Consider the following 18,486-nt stretch of genomic DNA (forward strand, 5'->3'; position numbering starts at 1 on the left):
CAACTTTATTGGCCAGGTATACTTGCGTATACTAGGAATTTGACTTGGATTGCTGTGCAACAGCCAGTTAGGTACAGTTAAACAGTGACAGATATGCAAACACATACAGGTATAGGCTAGAAGTACCTTGGGGGATATAGACGCAGGGAACACATACCTGCCAAGCAGCACAGTGCCTAGGCAGCCATCAGCGGCGCCATTGCACCAGCCAGGCAGGTACCAGTATATGCCATGCTGCCGATTGACAGTCAGTTTAGAAACCTTCCAATGTCTATAGGCACTGGTGGGAGATGAGGTTGCATAATGAGTTGTCTGGCCTTATCTGTAGTCTTCACTCGGTTATTGATCTCCTACACGGAATTCATGGTTCTATTGATTTACATTGTCTGCATTGATTTTATGGCACTGAGGGCTCTTGGTCTGGTATCATTGTCTTGTTTTGCCTTTTATAAGCCCTCAGGTCTTTGAGGAATACGTAAGTAATATTGACAGATGGTCTCTAATGCCTGATATTTTGATACGTCCAAGACTTGGGGCATTCAGACCTGTTAGGCTGTAATTTTTGCAGATAGACACAACCATGCTGCACTGCAGGTGGGGCAGATGTAACATGTGCAGAGAGTTAGATTTGGGGGGAGTTATTTTGTTTCTGCGCAGGGTAAATTTGGCTGCTTTACTCTTAAGCCCCCGTAGACACGGGGCGATTTCAGCCATTATCGCCAGGGATATGGTCGCTCAGCAACCATATCGCTGTGTGCCCAGGGAGACTGTTGCTGGGAGCATGCTGGGGTGGTCGCTGGTTGGAGGAGCATGCTCCGCCGACCAACCGCTTCTGCAGGCAGAGTCAGGGCCGGATTTCCCACTAGGTACAAGCCTATGGGCGGCATATCCCCCCCCCCCCCCCCCCCCCCCACTGTCATTTTTTTTTTTACAGCACAATTACACTACACAGCTGACGGGCATGCGGTACGCCTCACGCAGGACCCAGGAGATTGCACTAGAAGCAAAAGTCCGCAGCCGGTGTCTGACCCGCGTGGCACCCAGGAGATGGCAACCCATCCAGGAGCCAGAGCCCGGGGCTGAGGTCTGACCCTCGCAGCAGCTGGGAGATGAGAACCTGGAGCTAGTGCATGGAGCCGGGATCTGACAGACTGAAGTGAGCCAGAAGATGACAGCCTGGAGCAGGAGCAAGAGGCCACGGTCTGACAGTTGGAGGTGACTTAGGGGGTCTTTTGCAACATAGGATGCGGCTCCTTATGACATTGGGCAGTCTGGCCCTTAACAATATCTCTCACTCTTTCCTCTCTCTCTCTCTCTCTCTCTCTCTCTCTCTCTCTCTCTCTCTCTCTCTCTCTCTCCTTTCTTTCTGGGTGGGGGGGCACAAATGTTGTGCCTAGAGGCGGTCTGACACCTAAATTCGCCCCTGGGCAGAGTGTCTCGTTTTTATCAGGGACCATCTCTGGTCGCTGATGACAATGGGACACTGAGAAATATATCATATACAATTACCCATGGCCCTAACTGTGCAGAGTTTGTATATTCTGCCCGTGCTTGCGTGGGTTTCCTCTGGGTACTCCGGTTTCCTCCCACAATCCAAAAATATACTGGTAGGCTAATTGGCTCCCAACAAATTAACCCTAGAATGTCTGTGTGCGTGTACATGTGGTAGGGAATATAGATTGTAAGCTCCACTGGGGCAGGGACTGATGTGAATGTTCAACCATGTTTACATACATGGAAAGCGCTGCGGAATATGTGTGCGCTATATAAGAAACTGTTAATAAATAAAATACACACGGTGCAATATGGTAGTTGAGCAATTATCTCTCAGCAATATATTGCTCAGTGTACATCAGCGACCAGTGATTTTGGCATAAAATTGCAAGCTATTCAGTCTTCTTCTGTCTCTACCTCATTTTGACTTAAAATAGCTGGTGCACAGGTGTATTGTGCACCAACAACCAGCAATTTTTAGCCATAATCTCAGCAGCTTGCTCCTGTGACCATTAAGGCCTGGCTTCCTGGAGCACGCTCCTAGAGATTTATCTCCCACAACACAAAAAGCACACTGGCGATAGGGTCATTTAGCCAGCTATAATGGCTTAAATCATTTGTACATGGCGTAACACTGCAATTTAGATTTCAGTTTAAACACACCGCACCCACCTGTGCTCAGGCAAATGCAAAACCGAAACTGAACTGAAGAATGAGCATTCACCTCTTTAGTGAGCAACAGCTCACTCTCTCTTTTAAAGGAACCATTCAAAAGATCCATTTCACTCGCGAAGACCCATCTCTAGTGTGTATGGGACTTAACACCACTTTAGAGTATTTGCTGTGATCTACGATTTGGTACTTGTGTATTTTGGCGGCGCCCATCGTATCGCATACCATAACGCATGCGATGGTATGCGATGCGACGCGATTTCGTTGAAAAGTGTGCGATGGCATACAATTCTCAAATTGTATGCCATTGTACATGGCATACAATGCCATGCGATGCGATTAAACATTGTATAAGCACCCTAATGGGTGCTTATACAATGTTAAGCACCCTAATGGGTGCTTACAATGTTAAATGCACCCCCCCACTATAAACGTGAACCCGAAGCGTGGCGAGCGCGGCGGTACGCATCCTACGACCTTTTCATACCCCCACTATCCACGTCGGCGTGGAGTTGAGAATAAAATAGTGTGGCGAGCCCGAAGCGTAGCGAGTGCAGCGAGGGGACGCGGATACCTGTGAAGGCCGTGAAGGGACGCGTTTACCTGTGAAGGTATCCGCATCCCCTCGCGGGGCTTGCTGCTCTCGCCACACTATTCTATTCTCAACTCAACTCCACGCCGACGTGGATAGTGGGGGTATGAAAAGGTCGTAGGACGCGTACCGCCGCCCCTCACGCGCTCGCTGCGTTTGCCACGCTTCGGGTTCACGTTTATAGTGGGGGGGTGGCGTGGGGGTGCATTTAACATTGTAAGCACCCATTAGAGTGCTCAAAAACACCCTTTAGGGTGCTTATACGATTTTTCATCGCATAGGGGGTGAAAATCGCGTCGCATCGCATGCCATCGGGTGCATGGCATGCGATGCGTTCATCGCACGATGCCCAAATCGGGCGCCGCCAAAATACACAAGTACCTACGATTTATATGGTGATCTCTAGTTATGCAGTAACCCCCATGGTCTTTCTGTGTTAGACTTATTTGTGGAACGTCTATACTTTCATTTAAATGTTTAAACTGTTGCGCTATTGTTTCAACTTGGGAAATATTGCTCACAATGAGTCAGATGTTACAGTATTGCCATTGGCGAACTTTAATCCCAGAGCCTGCTGTTACTTGTAGTTGCCAATAGCTGGAACCCCACAGAAACATGTGGTTTTTATCTGCTGTTCATCATGTCATAATGTTGATGTTGACCTTCATCATGTTGACATGCCATACCCAGTGCGAGATATAATCTAATGGTGAACAATGTCAACTTTGTAATTCTGTTCCACTTGGTAATTACCCAGGCCCAGCGACAAAGGGAGGGTTAAGGGGGACAGCTGACCCAGCCCTGCCGATCTGAAGGGCCCCAAAACAGGCCCCCCACTCACTCAGTTGTCCTGCCTGCTTCCATTCTACCCCTTCAAATGGCTAGTCATTGCCAACAGCTCAGCTTCCCAACAACACCGCTCAGCGAGTGGGCGGGGCTACACCAGACCCAATGGGGGCAGAGCTAAAGGGGACCCGGGCCGGTGGCTGAGCTATAGGGGACCGCTGCTTCCTGCCCGGCCTGCTGCACGACAGAGGAGAGGCTGCTGCAGTCAGTTCCAGCCAGGCCCACCCAGCCAGCCTGCACTCTGCGGATGTTTCAAAGGTAAGGTGGTGTATGTGTGTATATATGTGGGGTGGGTTAGGTTTAGGCTGCTAGGGGGTAAGGGTTAGGCCATAGGGTGTGAGGGTTAAGCACTAACGGGGAGGGATCAGAACGCCGTGTCGGGACGGAGGTTTAGGAAGCGCATCCATGTTATAAAGCGCAGGCCGCGGTGTGAGAGTGCGTGTTAGTGTGTTAGAGCACAGGCAGCAGGGTGAGGGAGCACGTCAGTGTGATAGAGCTCAGGCCACAGAGTGAGGGAGTGCATCCGTGTAATATAGGGCAGGGTGAGGGAGCGCATTAGTGTGATAGAGCTCAGGCCACAGAGTGAGGGAGTGCATCCGTGTAATATAGGGCAGGGTGAGGGAGCGCATTAGTGTGATAGAGCTCAGACACAGGGTGAGTGAGCACAGGGTAAGGGTGCACATTGGTGCGATAGAGCGCACGCCACTGGGTGACGGAGTGCGTTGGTGTGATAGAGCGTATGATGAGGGAGTGTGTCAGTGTGATAGAGCACAGACTGCAGGATGAGGGAGTAAGTTGGTGTGATAGAGTGCAGGTCGCAGAGTGAGGGAGTACGTTGGTGTGATAGAGTGCAGGTCGCAGAGTGAGGGAGTGCGTCCACTTTATGTTCCAGCATGGGAGGGTGTTGATAGCGTTTGATGGGGATGGGGGCCCCCCAGAGATAAAAGCGTATGGGGCCCCAAGATTCCTGTTGCCGGCCCTGTAATTACCTGGATAATCCTTTGACCTAATGAGGCCTGTCCTGAATTCCTTTATTCCAGACCATACCTAATGGCTCAGTAGTTAAAGCTGGAATGTCAGCTGTGTGGTTCATGTGTCTGATTGTTACATTGTTGTCTTTTTATGAGAATATTTGTGGCCAGGGTGTTTATCTTGGAGTGAGTAGCCTGGTTTATGACTGGTAAGGATACATTAACAGCTATTTAAATATAATTTGCACAAACTATTTGTAAGAGAGACCAAATTACTGTGTCAGTAGTGAGGGAGGGGTGCAGGCGATGTGCCGGCTGACAGCGTGTAATTAATTACTTTATTTAGCAGTCTTACTCTACAGCAGCATTATCCAAGCATTTCCATGGAATTGGCCGAATATCTTACATATCCGTGCTTACATATAGTGCTACTAAAATATCCTGCAAAGGCATAGTTGCCTATGCTCCCTTCTCCTGCAGGAGGCTCCAATTTCAGCCATAAGTCTCCTGCTGTCCAGCATTGTAATTCTAATTTCCCATGCTCGACATTCTGCCAGGAGCGTCTTTGCAAGAAGTGTGATTTGCTGTAGCTGTTCAGGAGATCCTGCTGATGACTCTCATTCCCCCTTGTGGCAACCCCTGACAGTAGAGAGGGCAGCACTTTAGTGATCTGATTTTGGGAGAGTTTTCCCTTTTTTTTGGCAATAATTTATACTGATAAACCAGGTTGGTTTTGCCATGTAATTGATTGACAATTTAAAAATAATGGTAAACGCTCCCAAAATATCTCACTTTATGATTCTAACACCCTATTACATTTGGCCCAGGTTCTTCTTATCTGTGGTGGTGTGCACTCATCCACAGAGTGCTGCTGCTCAGAGTGAGGGACTTGGGGTAAGAAATGTTGTTAATAATATTTCTTAAGTTAACACATTTGTTTAAATAGAGCATCTGGTGTCCATAATGATTTGGCTAATGCTTTAATGGTATGGAAAACAGCACATGTAATAAACATAGGTAGTGCCTACAAGTTGCAGATTTGCAGGGTTTACAATAAAATAACATTTAATGCACCAATAACATAATTTTATAAAATATCAGGAAAATACTCTGAAATTGCATTTTTGTAGAAGTTATACCAAATTATACTTTTTACGTTCCAGGCACTTGAAATTCATTTTTTTTGTTTTGGAATTGCAGCTTGTGCGGAACCGATTCTTCCAAAATGCTAGCCGGTCCCCCTGGCAAAGCATTATGGGACTTGTATTTCTACTGTAGATTCCCTGCTATGTTTGTAAACGGCATTTTATTTATATTTAGTAACGCACTGCATTGGATTGTAAAAAGCTAAATAAGAGAATTGATTGGCGACATAGAGACCTCATTGTGTTCTCTGAATGGTGCATTCAGTCTGGGTCTTTCTGTGTGGCAGGTAGACATGTGGGCAGCGGCAGTTGTGTTTCTATTAATAGATATACTGTACTGTAGCACCATGTGTTTCCATGGCTGTTCTGTCTGGAGGTTGATCCCTCGGCTAGAGACAAGCATTTGAGCATAAGCATTCTACAGGTGTCTGACAGAAGCACAGCAGCGAAGTAATGTGCGTGTAATTGGGGCTGTGTTTAGTGCGGAGCCTTGTTCCCCCTCTACTCATTACTAGCAGTGTGTGCGTATTTACTAAACAGCGCAGGGATTTCTTTGATGGGCCTGTGCTTGGTAAGGCTTGTTGGGTTGTTGGCTTCATGCGGTGACTGAAATAGGTTTAGGGCTCCCCTGACATAAAACACATTCCACATATATTTGTTAGAACATTGGGCCTAATTCAGATCGGATCGCTGGGCTGCTAATTTTTGGAGCCCTGGGATCAGGTATATGCCACCCCTCCAGAGTGGAATCCCACTTCGTGGAAGCCTGCGATTTGTTTAGTAGGGCTTGTGAAAATTAGCTGGATCAGCAATTAGCCGCAAAACCATTTGCAAGCTGGTCACCATCACATGTTTTTTTCATTTTTTTTTCCACTGTGTGCAGTCTGTGCATAGCCCCAGAACTTGGCGGCTGCAATAGATATAGGCTGATTGGAGCTGATGTCACATGCCTTCCCCTCATATGTCTGGGCAAACCTGCGTTGTCCCTGACACTCCAGAAAATGTCCCGTTGCCACCCCCCCACATATGGTGCAGTACGGATGGTGTAATGGTTAGCAATACTGCCTCACAGCACCGAGGTCATGGGTTAGATTCCCACCATGGCCCTAACTGTGTAGAGTTTGTATATTCTCCCCGTACTTGCGTGGGTTTCCTCCGTGTGCTCCGGTTTCCACCCACAATCCAAAAATATACTGGTAGGCTAATTGACTCCCAACAAATTAACCCTAGAATGTCTGTGTGTGGTAGGGAATATAGATTGTAAGCTCCACTGGGGCAGGGACTGATGTGAGTGTAAAAATATTCTCTGTACTATGGAATATGCGTGCGCTATAAAAATGATTATTTATTAATAAGAAACGTAATAAATAATAACAAATATGCATCCTGTCCATCAACAGTGAATGGACCGTTATTAAAAGGCAAAATAAAAAAAAATAAAAAATTGATATGCCGCTATTTCTCCAAAAAGGAGATGGTCATTAGGTCGACACACGCATTAGGTCGACAGTCAAAAGGTCGACATGGGGTTTTTCACTTTTTTGGGGAGCCGACATGTGCGACAGGCAGTATTTCATGCCCTACCATCCACTAGGGCATGGGGGAGAATAACAGTGTTCCAAGAGTAGCAAGGTACTGTGCCCAAAGCATGGCGAGCGCAGCGAGTCACACGAGGAGACACGTTGCTACATTTCAGTGTCCATGTCGACTGTGTCGACATCTGGGACAACAAAATTTGAAAAAACCCATGACTGTCGACCTACCCCAATGTTGATCTAACTCATGTCAACCTAAAGTCATGTTGAACTTCCTGCATGTCAGCCTAAATGCATGTCGACCTAATGACTGTTGACCAACATGCTGGTGACCTAATGATCTATACCATTACAAATGGTAAGAAAATATTAAAGCAGATTTAAGTTATACAGCAATACACAAACCACACAGGTATTCATTGTAATCCCTGCCAGCCCGGGCATTGATGGCAGTCTACAGAAGGGCATGCACTGCCATACAACAGAAATCTTGGGGCCCGGTACATAGACATCTCTGGACCCCCTCCCCCCCCCCCCCCCCCCCCAAAAAAAAAAAACCCTGTTCACGCACACACACACACACATATATACAGTATATGTACGTGTGTGTGTCTTTTAATAGGAAACACTCCATGGCCTGTAAGCATGATAGTGATAGATAGGCTTCTCATTGGTGGGCGTCGGCCATCTTCGTGTAGTCTTATGGGGGCAACCATCTTCTTTTTGCTTCTGCTGCATGCTCGGCAGCATACAGTAGCAGAGACATCCTCTGCCTGACTTCCGCAGCTAGATGGCCCTGAAATACTTTTACCAGGTGACAGGTAATGAGGGGGGGGGGGGGGAGAGAGATCGCTCTGCATATGCTTTTTGTCTGCTCCGACCCAGTGCATTTTTTTGTGTGCCCCGTGATCTTGGGGCCCCTCCGACCCATGGTCAGATGTCCCCCTCTCCTACACAACAAAATCAGCCCATTGTTTGGTTGAACCTGTCTCATCACAATAGAAGACCTGCATACCTCCCAACAGTCCCGATTTTAGCAGGACAGTCCCGATTATCAGGGCCTGTCCCGCTGTCCCACCCGCGGGCGGCAGTGTTCCGCGGTGTGGGGGGGCTGTTGGGAGTCCCCCCTGTCAGCTGCTAAGCAGCGGGGAATAAACGCTGTGCGCATGCGCACAGCGTCTATTCCCGTAGCCAGGGGGCTGGGGGCATGGCTAGAGGCTCACAGAGCCTCTGGGTCATGCCCCCATAGCGGCAAAATGGGGGGCGTGGCCTCGCGGTAGAGCCGCGAGTATAGGCCATGCCCCCGAATTAGGCCACGCTCCCCGAAAATTTTGGCGCGCCTTCGGCGTGCAGCAGCAGCGTCACGCCTGCTGAGCTGCTAAAGTTGGGAGGTATGGACCTGCTTGTTGTAAAACCTTAAAACTAGATGGGGAATTTACCATGGATGGCCAACCTCCAGCATTGTTACTGCCAGCAGAGAGTACAATTCTATTGCATCAATAATAAGTTTATGTGCTCAGTATAAAACCGGTTCAGTCACCTGCATCTATCATTTAGAATGACACAAGATCTAGATTATTCCAAGGACATTTTTCAAAACTGAGACAGTTGGCAGCAATTAAATATGTGAGGCACGTATATGGATATAGAACATCTTCTGCTTGTTTTGATGTTTAGAATCTGTATCAAAGCATTGGGAAAGCAAAAGTAAAAACCAGTTATGTTCTGCCATATCACAGGCTGTGTTTGAAAAATGACAGAAGTTGATTGGTTGGTGCTTCAGCTGTCCTCCACCTTCTCTCTCCAACCTTTGCTCCATCTCCCCATAATAGACCAATATTTTGCAGCATGCAGCACTTCAAGCCTTTCTTCACTTGTGGCTCCAAGCTTCCGAGCCTTCCTGTCAGATTTCTCTGTTACAGCTTGTAACACTTGTTTACAATGCAAGCTGATATGTTGTTCTAGGAATGCGGTGACAATTCCAATGCTGAGAATGCCGGTGGGTCCTTGAGGTGAGTATGAGTGCCTGGGTTATGGTCAAGTTGGGGGGCAGAGGGGGGAGGGTTAGGGTTGGGTGTAGGTTTGAAATACTTACCCTGAAAGCGTCTGCATTCTCAGCATCATGATTCCAATAGTCAGTATTTCATACCAACTCATTATTGTAGTTGGTGGTCTATTTCTTTGACAAACTAGTATTGATTTAACTTGGTACTAAAGCTGGCCATACACTGCACCAGCTGTGGTTCCGGTTGATAGGTCAACCTTCATTAGGTGGACCACTATTGGTTGACAGCAATAGGTTGACAGGCACCAGGTTGACATTGATAAAACGTCGACATGAGCATATTCGTCACATGAAAATCTTGACGATCCATCATCTTGAAAAAGTTTCCTGTTGCCAGTGAGATGAAACGTGTCATGATGTCATCAGCCTGCCGCACAGCCTTCTTTCTGTCCCAACGTGTGCACACCTATTGTGATCCTCCACCGGACTCCCGATCCATCCAGCAGCCACCACACAATACTTGTCTGGCCGGCGCTCACAAAGGGCTGTGTGCTATCCGCCCACTGCCACTTCCTTCCACGGAGGACTCCCAGTCCACCCCGCAGCCGCCACACAAGACCTGTTTGGTTGGCGCAACCGGGGCATTCAGAGGGCTGTGTGCAATCCGCCCAGCCGCCCACTGGTGTTTTCACTTACGGAGGACCAGAGACCATACCTCCCAACAGTCCGGGGACGTTCCGGCGGCCGGGGAAGGCTGTTGAGAGTCCCCCTTGTCAAGGGGGCTGGGGGCATGGCTACAGGCTCACAGAGTCTCTAGGTCATGCCCTCAGAGCATCAAAATGGGGGTGTGGCCTCACAGGAAGATGTGCATACAGGCCACGCCCCCCCCCCCATTTTTCAGCTGTGTCCCTCTTCAATGAGCATCAAAGTTGGGAGGTATGCAGAGCCTTCCAGTAAAGCCCCGTACACACGGGGGAGATATATTGCTCAGCAATATATTGCTAGCAATATACTGCTGAGCAATATATTGCTCAGTTTCTCCTTTTCATCAGCGACCAGAGATGGTCGCTGATGAAAGGAAACCTCTGCCGGGCGGTGCCGCAGAGGTAATCAGCTGGTCGCAGGAGCAAGCTCCTGCAACCAGCGATTAGAATGGGGCTGAAACCAGGAGCGCACACCCGGCGATTTATCGCAGGGGCACACTCCCATCACTGGCAATATGGTCGCCAGCGACCATATTCCCAGCGATTTCAGTCCCTATCGCCCCGTGTGTACACAGCTTTAAGACAGCAAACAATTTGCGGGTGTGACCGTTCAATGGCTTCTACTTAAGCTTATTAACATTTCTTGCAAACTAACACCATTTATCACCTCAGTTCTGTGCATCACTGCGTGTTAGCATACACGCTAAGGAGGCATGCTTCATTTGCACTAACTTTATAAACTGTTTTTAAGCTACTAAAAACTGCAAGCTATTTCCATCTTGCTTATTTTACTCAAAGAAGATTACAAGATTTTTAATTAACAGGAAATTGCACATGCTCATTAATAGACTGCTACTGTGTCTAAATATCAAAGGCTGTCTTCATTCGCTCAGGCTGAATCAGAGCTACATATATGCACAATTCTATGTGTATATTTGTATTCATTTTCTGTTTATGCACGTGCATTTTTTTTTTATCATATTTTTTTATATTTAATCATGTCATTTGATTTTTTTTGTTTTAAATATAAATTAAATCAAATAAAATAATGGTTAGCCATGAGAGGGTACACTAATTGGGGGTCCATGTCGACAGGTGACTACAGACTCCCAGAAAACCGTAAAAACTTGTGTCTTATCCTGGATCGAACTTTTCACTGTCTATTAATAGTGGTCAACCTATTATTGACTGTCCACCTAATTACTTTGTCTATCTTTCAATCTACACCCCACCAGCTGGCATGGATGCAGAATAGAGCAAAGGCTCAATAATAAGAACACTTCTATTCAAAACAGTGGGCAGCATGGACCGTTCAATGGTGTCGTCCCACAATTCAAATATATACTTGTAGGTTAATTGGCTCCAAGCAAAAATGAATCCTAGTGTGTATGTGTGTGCATGTAGGTGTGGTAGGGAAAATAGGTTGCAATCTCTACTGGGGAATGCATTGATGTGAATGGCCAACTAATTTCTTTAAAGTGCTGCCAAATATGTTTGCACGATATATATATTTATTTACAGTTTCTTATATATCGCAGCATATTCTGTTGCGCTTTAGAATTGGAAACAACAGTGATTAAACAAACTGGGTAGATACAAACCAACATGGAGGTAGGAGGGCCCTGCTCGCAAGCTTACAGTCTATAGATAAATAACTGGTAATAAATCTCCCCAAACGCAGAGCTGCAGAAGCCAATTATCCTACCAGTACAGTATATGTTTGTATTGTGGGAGGAAACCCACACAAGCACAGGGAGAATATACAAACTCCACACAGGGCTATGGTGGGAACCGAACCCATGACCTCAGTGCTGTCAAGCAGTAATGCTAATCATTACACTGTCCATGCTGCCTGGGCATCTAAATATAAGTTTTCAGGAAGGTACAATAATAAAAAGTTTAATTTCAGCAAATGATTCTTTATTTTTACTGAAGGTGGAACGAGGGCTGTATAAGCCCAAGTGTAATTAAGAGACTGTGAATTTGAGCTTGGTTAAATAAAGTTGTTGAAGTATGACCAGGCATAGAAGGAGGGGTTATTCAGGGCGGGAAGCCCCACCAATGGGAGTCCTGGGGGGTGGCACCCTTGAGCTAGGGTATATAGTCTAGGTAGTAAGCCATAACCCCCCTCCTTGAATTTTGATCCTGTGAGAGAAAGCGTTTCAGAGATAAGTGCAGCGCTGCTATTACTAATACCTGAAATGTCCGGGCGTCCTAAACGATCAGCTCCACCACCCCGCTGGCTGGCGGATGCGGCTCGTCCGCTCAGCCATGTCCCTGGTCGCAGGGGCGGTGGAGTGGGCGGTCAGGCGTCCTATAGTGTGGGGGCCGCGGGATCGCGGCCTACCTCGCCGGCCGCGAGCGGTAGTGCAGGGGTTAATGTGGACGGCAGCGGGGATATGGTCGCTCTCCCCCCGGCTAATGCAGCAGGCGGGGGAGAGGTATCTGTCTCCGGCGGGCGTGTATCGCCGGGCTCCGGCGATAGAGCATCGAGTCGGGCGGTGCTGGCGGGGGGCGGGGAGCCTGGACAGGCTCTCCCGCTCCCTTCCGTGCCTGCGCATGTCAGCGTCTCTGATGAGGCGCCGTACATGGCAACAGCGGGAGCCGGGGATGAATTTCAGGCGGCGTCCACTGAAGTGGAGCCGCCGCAGGGAGAGGGGGGACCCGCAGTGCACGCTGGGACCTCCGTTCGGCTGAACGGAGGTGACACCAGCGGGGGGATACATATTCAGCCGGGACTAGGGGGGGTGAGTGCCCCCCCCCCCCCCCTCCTGGTGATGGCAGCAATGTGGCTGAGGCAAATCCAGTCACAGAACAAGGGAGGGGGACAGGCGCCCCCAATGTGAATACACAGGAGAGTAACACACAAGGGGGTGTGGGAGAAAGGCAGCAAGGCAGGGGGCCAAGCCCGCTGATTCATATCACAGGAGGCCCCCCTGCTGGTGGTAACAGGGACAGCGGACACAGACACTGGGATAGGCATATGAGTTATGAGGTAAGGGGTGTAGGCAGGCCGGGTGAAATTCGCCAGCAGCTGAGTGAGCCTTTGTATGACTACCGTATGATGGGACAGCGAGGGCAGGCACAGCACGGTGTTCTTACTCCCTGGGCTCAGGGATACGGCCCGCAGAATCAACCTCTAATGCCTCCAGGCCCTTACTTTAACACAACACCAGGGGGCCTGGTTAATACATTCCCACAATTTGTTAATTGGGGTCAGCAGGGGCAGGGGCAGTGGCCTAACCAGACACAAACTGGTGGGGGTTACGGCGGGCCCCAATACCCGTACTGGGGATCGGGGTCCGGCCATCCCATCAACCAGGGAATGCATCAATATGGCCACTTTCCACCGCAAGGGCACTACAATCTGCCACACTACCCTGTGCAGGCATACGGGGGCTGGGCACCCCCGTCACGGGAGAGCCCCACGGGGGGTCAGGGTCTACCAGTTAGGCAAGGTGAAGGGGCAGGGGAGTTTCAGAGAGAAAGGGCTCCTTCGGTTGACGCACATGTAGCGGCAGAAACACAACAAAGGCGTTCGCAGGCGGGGATTACATCCAGCCAGTCCATTAATGATAGTTGTGTTCTTTCAGTTGCGGAGACACGTCCCACTTCACCGCGATTGCGGAGGGAAAGTTCATCGGTAGAAGCTACAGCAGTGGCGACTGCAGTACAACTGACGACAGGGGAAGCCACACCAGCATCCCAGTTGGCCAGGAAGGAAGGGGAAACACCCGCGAAGGAAAGGACAGCGGTCTCGGAAGCAGCCGCCAAGGAAAAGGGTGACACACCTCGGATGGAGGTGGTCGACGAGGAGGATTCCTCTTCTGGTGAGTCAGCGTCTTCTGCTTCATCAGGCGATAGTGACGAATCGGGCGCAGAGAAAAGGCCGCGCAAGCTTGCCAAGCTGGTAGCTAAGCAGGTAGCCAAGGCGGTTAGGGGCAAGAAACGCAGGCGTAAGAATAGTCCCGTAGCGACAGGGGAAGTAACCGGGGATGCATCTCATTGTTCCAACACAGCAGTGGCCAGGGGGCTTAGAAAAGGGGTTAAGGAAAAGATTAGAAAGGGCAAATTTATTGACCTTTTCACAATCACGACAGAGATGAAGAAGGATTTTGACAAAGTCAAAAAAGATTCGCACAGTGGCGAAGCCTCCTTCAAAGGGTTTCATAACTGGTTGAAGGGTTTCCTGGCATTTGCATCATCTTACCTCACCACCAGGCCGACAGAATACCAGAATGTGATTAGTTACCTTCACCTCATTAATGAGACTTTTATGAATTATAAGGGTCCGGCTTGGAGGGAATATGATGAGAAATTCCGTCTTTGTCATGAGGGTAAACAGATTATGCCAATGGGTTCTAAGCACGTCGAGATTTGGTGGGAGGTGATAGGAAAGAGCCAACCCATGACGGAGTCAGCGGGTAAGAAGTCCTTTCAAGGTGGGAAAGCGTCTGGGAAGTCTGGGGGGAAAGGGCGATGTTTCGCCTTTAACGATGGAAAATGTGACAAGGGCGCAAAATGCCGGTTCAAGCACGAGTGCAAAATATGTGGAGCAGGGCACCCAGCTAAAACATGCAGAAGTGGCAAAGCGAATAGTGCAGGAGAAGGCGCATCTGGCGCTAAGTAAGGCAGATTCGCCCATTATGCTGCATCAGTTGGAACACTATTTAAGAGGATACCCTAATAAATTAGATGTTGAGTTTTTGTTAGAGGGTTTCTCTTTGGGTTTCCGCCTCCCTATCCCCGATAATTTTTTCACTTCCACAAACAAGAATCTTAAGTCAGCCAGGGAACTGCCAGGGGTGGTTAAGGCAAAGGTACAGCTGGAGGTTAGTCTGGGCAGGATGGTGGGGCCTTTTGAGGTCCCACCTATTCCGAAGCTGTGCATCTCTCCCCTAGGGGTGGTGCCAAAAAAGGATCCGGGAAAGTTCCGACTAATACAACACCTTTCTTATCCACCCGGTAATTCAGTTAACGACGCCATTCCAGTTGAATTGGCGAGCGTTCACTATCAGTTGTTTGACGAAGTTTTAGGCCTAGTTAAAAGCTTTGGCCCCGGGGCACTGATGGCCAAGATAGACATAGAGTCGGCCTTCAGGCTCCTCCCTCTGCATCCTGATTCTTTTAGGTTTATGGGTTTCAAGCTGGAAGGGGCGTTCTATATTGACAGGTGCCTGCCCATGGGCTGCTCGATTTCCTGTTCATACTTTGAGAGATTCAGCACTTTTTTACAATGGTGCATTCAAAATGAATCAAGATCCAAGGGGGTTGCCCATTATCTTGACGACTTTCTCATTGTAGGAACAGGGGGCGAGGAGGCTTGTGGGAGGACGCTGGGCGTGGCGTTGCGGGTTTTTGAGTCATTGGGTGTGCCCATAGCCCATGAGAAGACGGAAGGGCCTGTGACAGTCCTGTCCTACCTAGGTATTGAAATTGATACTGGGGTAGGGTGCTGCAGGCTCCCAGCGGACAAGGTGGAGAGACTTCAGGGTTTCATTCAGGACTGCAGGGCTCGGAACAGGGTGCAACTGCGAACCGTCCAGTCCTTGTTAGGTTCCTTTAACTTTGCTTGTAGGGTTATTCCTATGGGTAGGGTTTTCTGTAGGAAACTGGAAAGGGCCACAGCCGGAGTTAGGAATCCTCACCATTCTATTCGCCTGGGTAGGGAAATTAAGGATGATTTGAGTGTATGGCAAGAATTCTTGCACCACTTTAATCATAATCTGATTTGGCAAGCTGAAGCTGCCTCGAATGGGGAGCTGCAGCTGTTCACAGACGCAGCGGGGTCGTTAGGTTTTGGAGCCTACTTTGAAGGGGAATGGTGTTGTGAGAGATGGCCTCAATCTTGGATAGACAGGGGATTCACAGGAAATATGTTATTGTTGGAACTGTTTCCCATCATTGTGGCTGTGGTACTATGGGCAGGACAACTAGCGAACAGGAGCATAGTTTTCTGGTGCGATAACCTGGGGGTGGTGCATTCAGTTAACAATCAAAGGGCTTCGTCCCCAGAGGCCCTAAGATGGTTGCGGCACCTTATTCTAGTTTGCTTAAAAAACAACATCAATTTCAGGGCAAGACATGTACCAGGCGTTGAAAACGATATCGCAGACGCTTTGTCACGATTTCAGTTTACTAGGTTTCGTGAACTGGCGCCAGCAGCAGCGGAAACAGGTCTAAGATGTCCCAAATCTGTCTGGCAGGTAGTAGAGCCGGCATGACAGAACTAGCATGCCGGTCATTAGCGCCTGCTACCCGCAGATCTTATGGAAAGGCATGGGAGGATTGGTGTAATTATCAGCAGCAACCGGAATCCAGGGGTAAGTCAGTGGATGACTGCCTCCTAGCCTTTGTATGGGAACACTTTAACAACAGACGGTCCAAGTCGGCTATGGCGGCGGCTTTGGCCGGGATAGCATTTCACAGCAAATTGCGCAGGGTGCCAGATCCTACTAAATCATTCATCATCAGTAAGGCAATGAGGGGTTGGTCGCGCGTGCAGCCGGTACAACCGGATAATAGGCGTCCCTTGGATGAAACCAAGTTAGGAGAACTATTGGCTGTGTTATCTAATGTTGCAGATAATGAACCGGAGGTAGCGCTGTTTAGGGTGGCTTTCGCTTGGGCGTTTCACGGGGCGTTCAGAGTCAGTGAGTTAACAGCGCGCAATAAAAGGGTTAGCTCTGGGATTCTTAAGGATGACGTGGTGGTGAGCAAAGAGCATGTGCTATGCAGGCTAAGAAGGTCAAAGACTGACCAGCAAGGCAGGGGCACCTGGATTACGCTTAAGCCACACGTCAACAAAGTAATTTGCCCGGTTGCGCTAACTCTAGAATATGCCTCTGTAAGGCCTAGCGAGGCGGTTCAATTTTTGGCCCACGCTAACGGGTCACCGCTCACAAAATTTCAGTTTGCTGCAGTTATGAAGAAGGGCTTAGCGGCAATAGGGCTGCGTCCAGACGATTATGGAACACATTCATTCCGAATTGGCGCAGCTACTGCAGCAACGGTAGCAGGTTTGCCGCCTGAGGCTGTCAAAGCAGTGGGCAGATGGAAGTCAGACAGCTTTAAAAAATACGTGAGAGTTAATATGCTTTAATATAGAGTGTTTAGAATTTTAAGTATTAGCTTAAGTATAGTATGCGCCTGTTGCGCGGGTCCAAAAACGTAAAGTTTACAAACGGTTGGGGAACGATTAGCGTTCCGCAATCGGAGGTGTGGGGTGAATTTTTTGATTTTTCCTCCAGAATGCGCCTAATTCAATCTGGCCCCACCTTACAGGCCTTTCTGGTGGTTTTTTAAGTTTTTCAACTCCACTTGGACCCTAGCGATATGTCATTTATAAGTTGTGAAATATTAGAGTATAATTTGAATACTAACCCCTAGGTTTTTTCCTTCCTTTGCAGCCCCATCCCCTCCCTTCGGTCCCTTGGGGGTAGTTTGGATAGTAGGGCACTCCTACATATTCTGGGCAGAGAAGCATTTGGTAGCTAGGAGTTCGCCAGTGCTGGCCACTGCAAAAGCAGTAAGATGGATTGGAGTTAGGGGCCTTCTATGGAAGAACTTGACAGGCCTTTTACAGAGAGAATCCAGCAAAGGGGACAGGCCCGATGTTTTGATAATACATCTGGGAGGGAATGACCTAGCAAAGACTACTGGCATAGCCTTGAGAATCATGATGGAGAAGGATTTAGCTGCTTTGTTGAAGAGTTGGCAGGGTCTACGGCTGGTATGGTCAGATATCATCCCCCGGTTCTCCTGGAGAGGAGCTCATAACGTGGAGGCAATAGAGAGGGCAAGGAGAAAGCTAAATCACGCCTTAAGCAGGTTTGTGGTGTGTAAAGGGGGAGTGGCTGTCAGGCACCCCGAGATTACAAGAGAACACCCGGACCTATACAGGCCTGATGGGGTGCACTTGTCTGAGGAAGGAATGGCTATCTTTTTGAGGGGAATTCTTAAGAGATTGGGCTAACAGTTATTTGAGCGAATAGATTTGTTAGGGGATGGCGGGGCAATTGGCACTTGAGGATGAGTGGTTAGTGTGCCACTTGCTGTGGCGGGTCGGCACCCTCGACCAGGATTCTAGAAGGGCGTCAGGTGGTCCCTGCGCGGTATTACCCCTCGCCTTGCCAGGAGGGCGGACGAGCCTCGACTCAACGCGGTGGGCGATGAACATTTAGGCGAAGATGTTCACGTCAGGCCTTAGAGGCGTGGGGATGTCCGCGCAGGGCGGGCTGTGCCTTTGGTAAGGGGTGTTTAAGAGGTTGGGAGCGACCTGGTCGTTGCCCGGAGTAACACCCCTGAACGGTCTTCGGTCTCAGGTGCCTGGTCCTTGCCATCCCCTTTTAAAGGGGTTATACCAGTTTCTCTTGGTCTTTAATAAATAACTATGACCGTTTAAACTGAGCTATTGGTGTTGCGTCTTTATTTTAGATAAGTTGTGTCAGTGTGGAGTTATTTCTAGGCCAAGGTATGATAAGGTTAGAGTCACAAGCAACATAATTCTCTAGGCTACTTAG

At 48.8% G+C, this 18,486-nt stretch overlaps 1 long non-coding RNA gene across 1 annotated transcript in view; it reads left to right on the forward strand.

The window, feature by feature from the left end:
- LOC146042519 (uncharacterized) overlaps positions 1 to 18,486 on the forward strand; it is a 36,944-nt gene that overhangs the window by 6,982 nt on the left and 11,476 nt on the right. Inside the window, exon 2 of the long non-coding RNA XR_014463900.1 lies at positions 13,558 to 13,794. This is a non-coding gene — a long non-coding RNA (uncharacterized LOC146042519). The remainder of the gene's footprint in view (positions 1 to 13,557; positions 13,795 to 18,486) is intronic.

This window comes from Crinia signifera, chromosome 19 (assembly GCF_055691185.1).
Source record: "Crinia signifera chromosome 19, ASM5569118v1, whole genome shotgun sequence".
Taxonomy (NCBI): domain Eukaryota; kingdom Metazoa; phylum Chordata; class Amphibia; order Anura; family Myobatrachidae; genus Crinia; species Crinia signifera.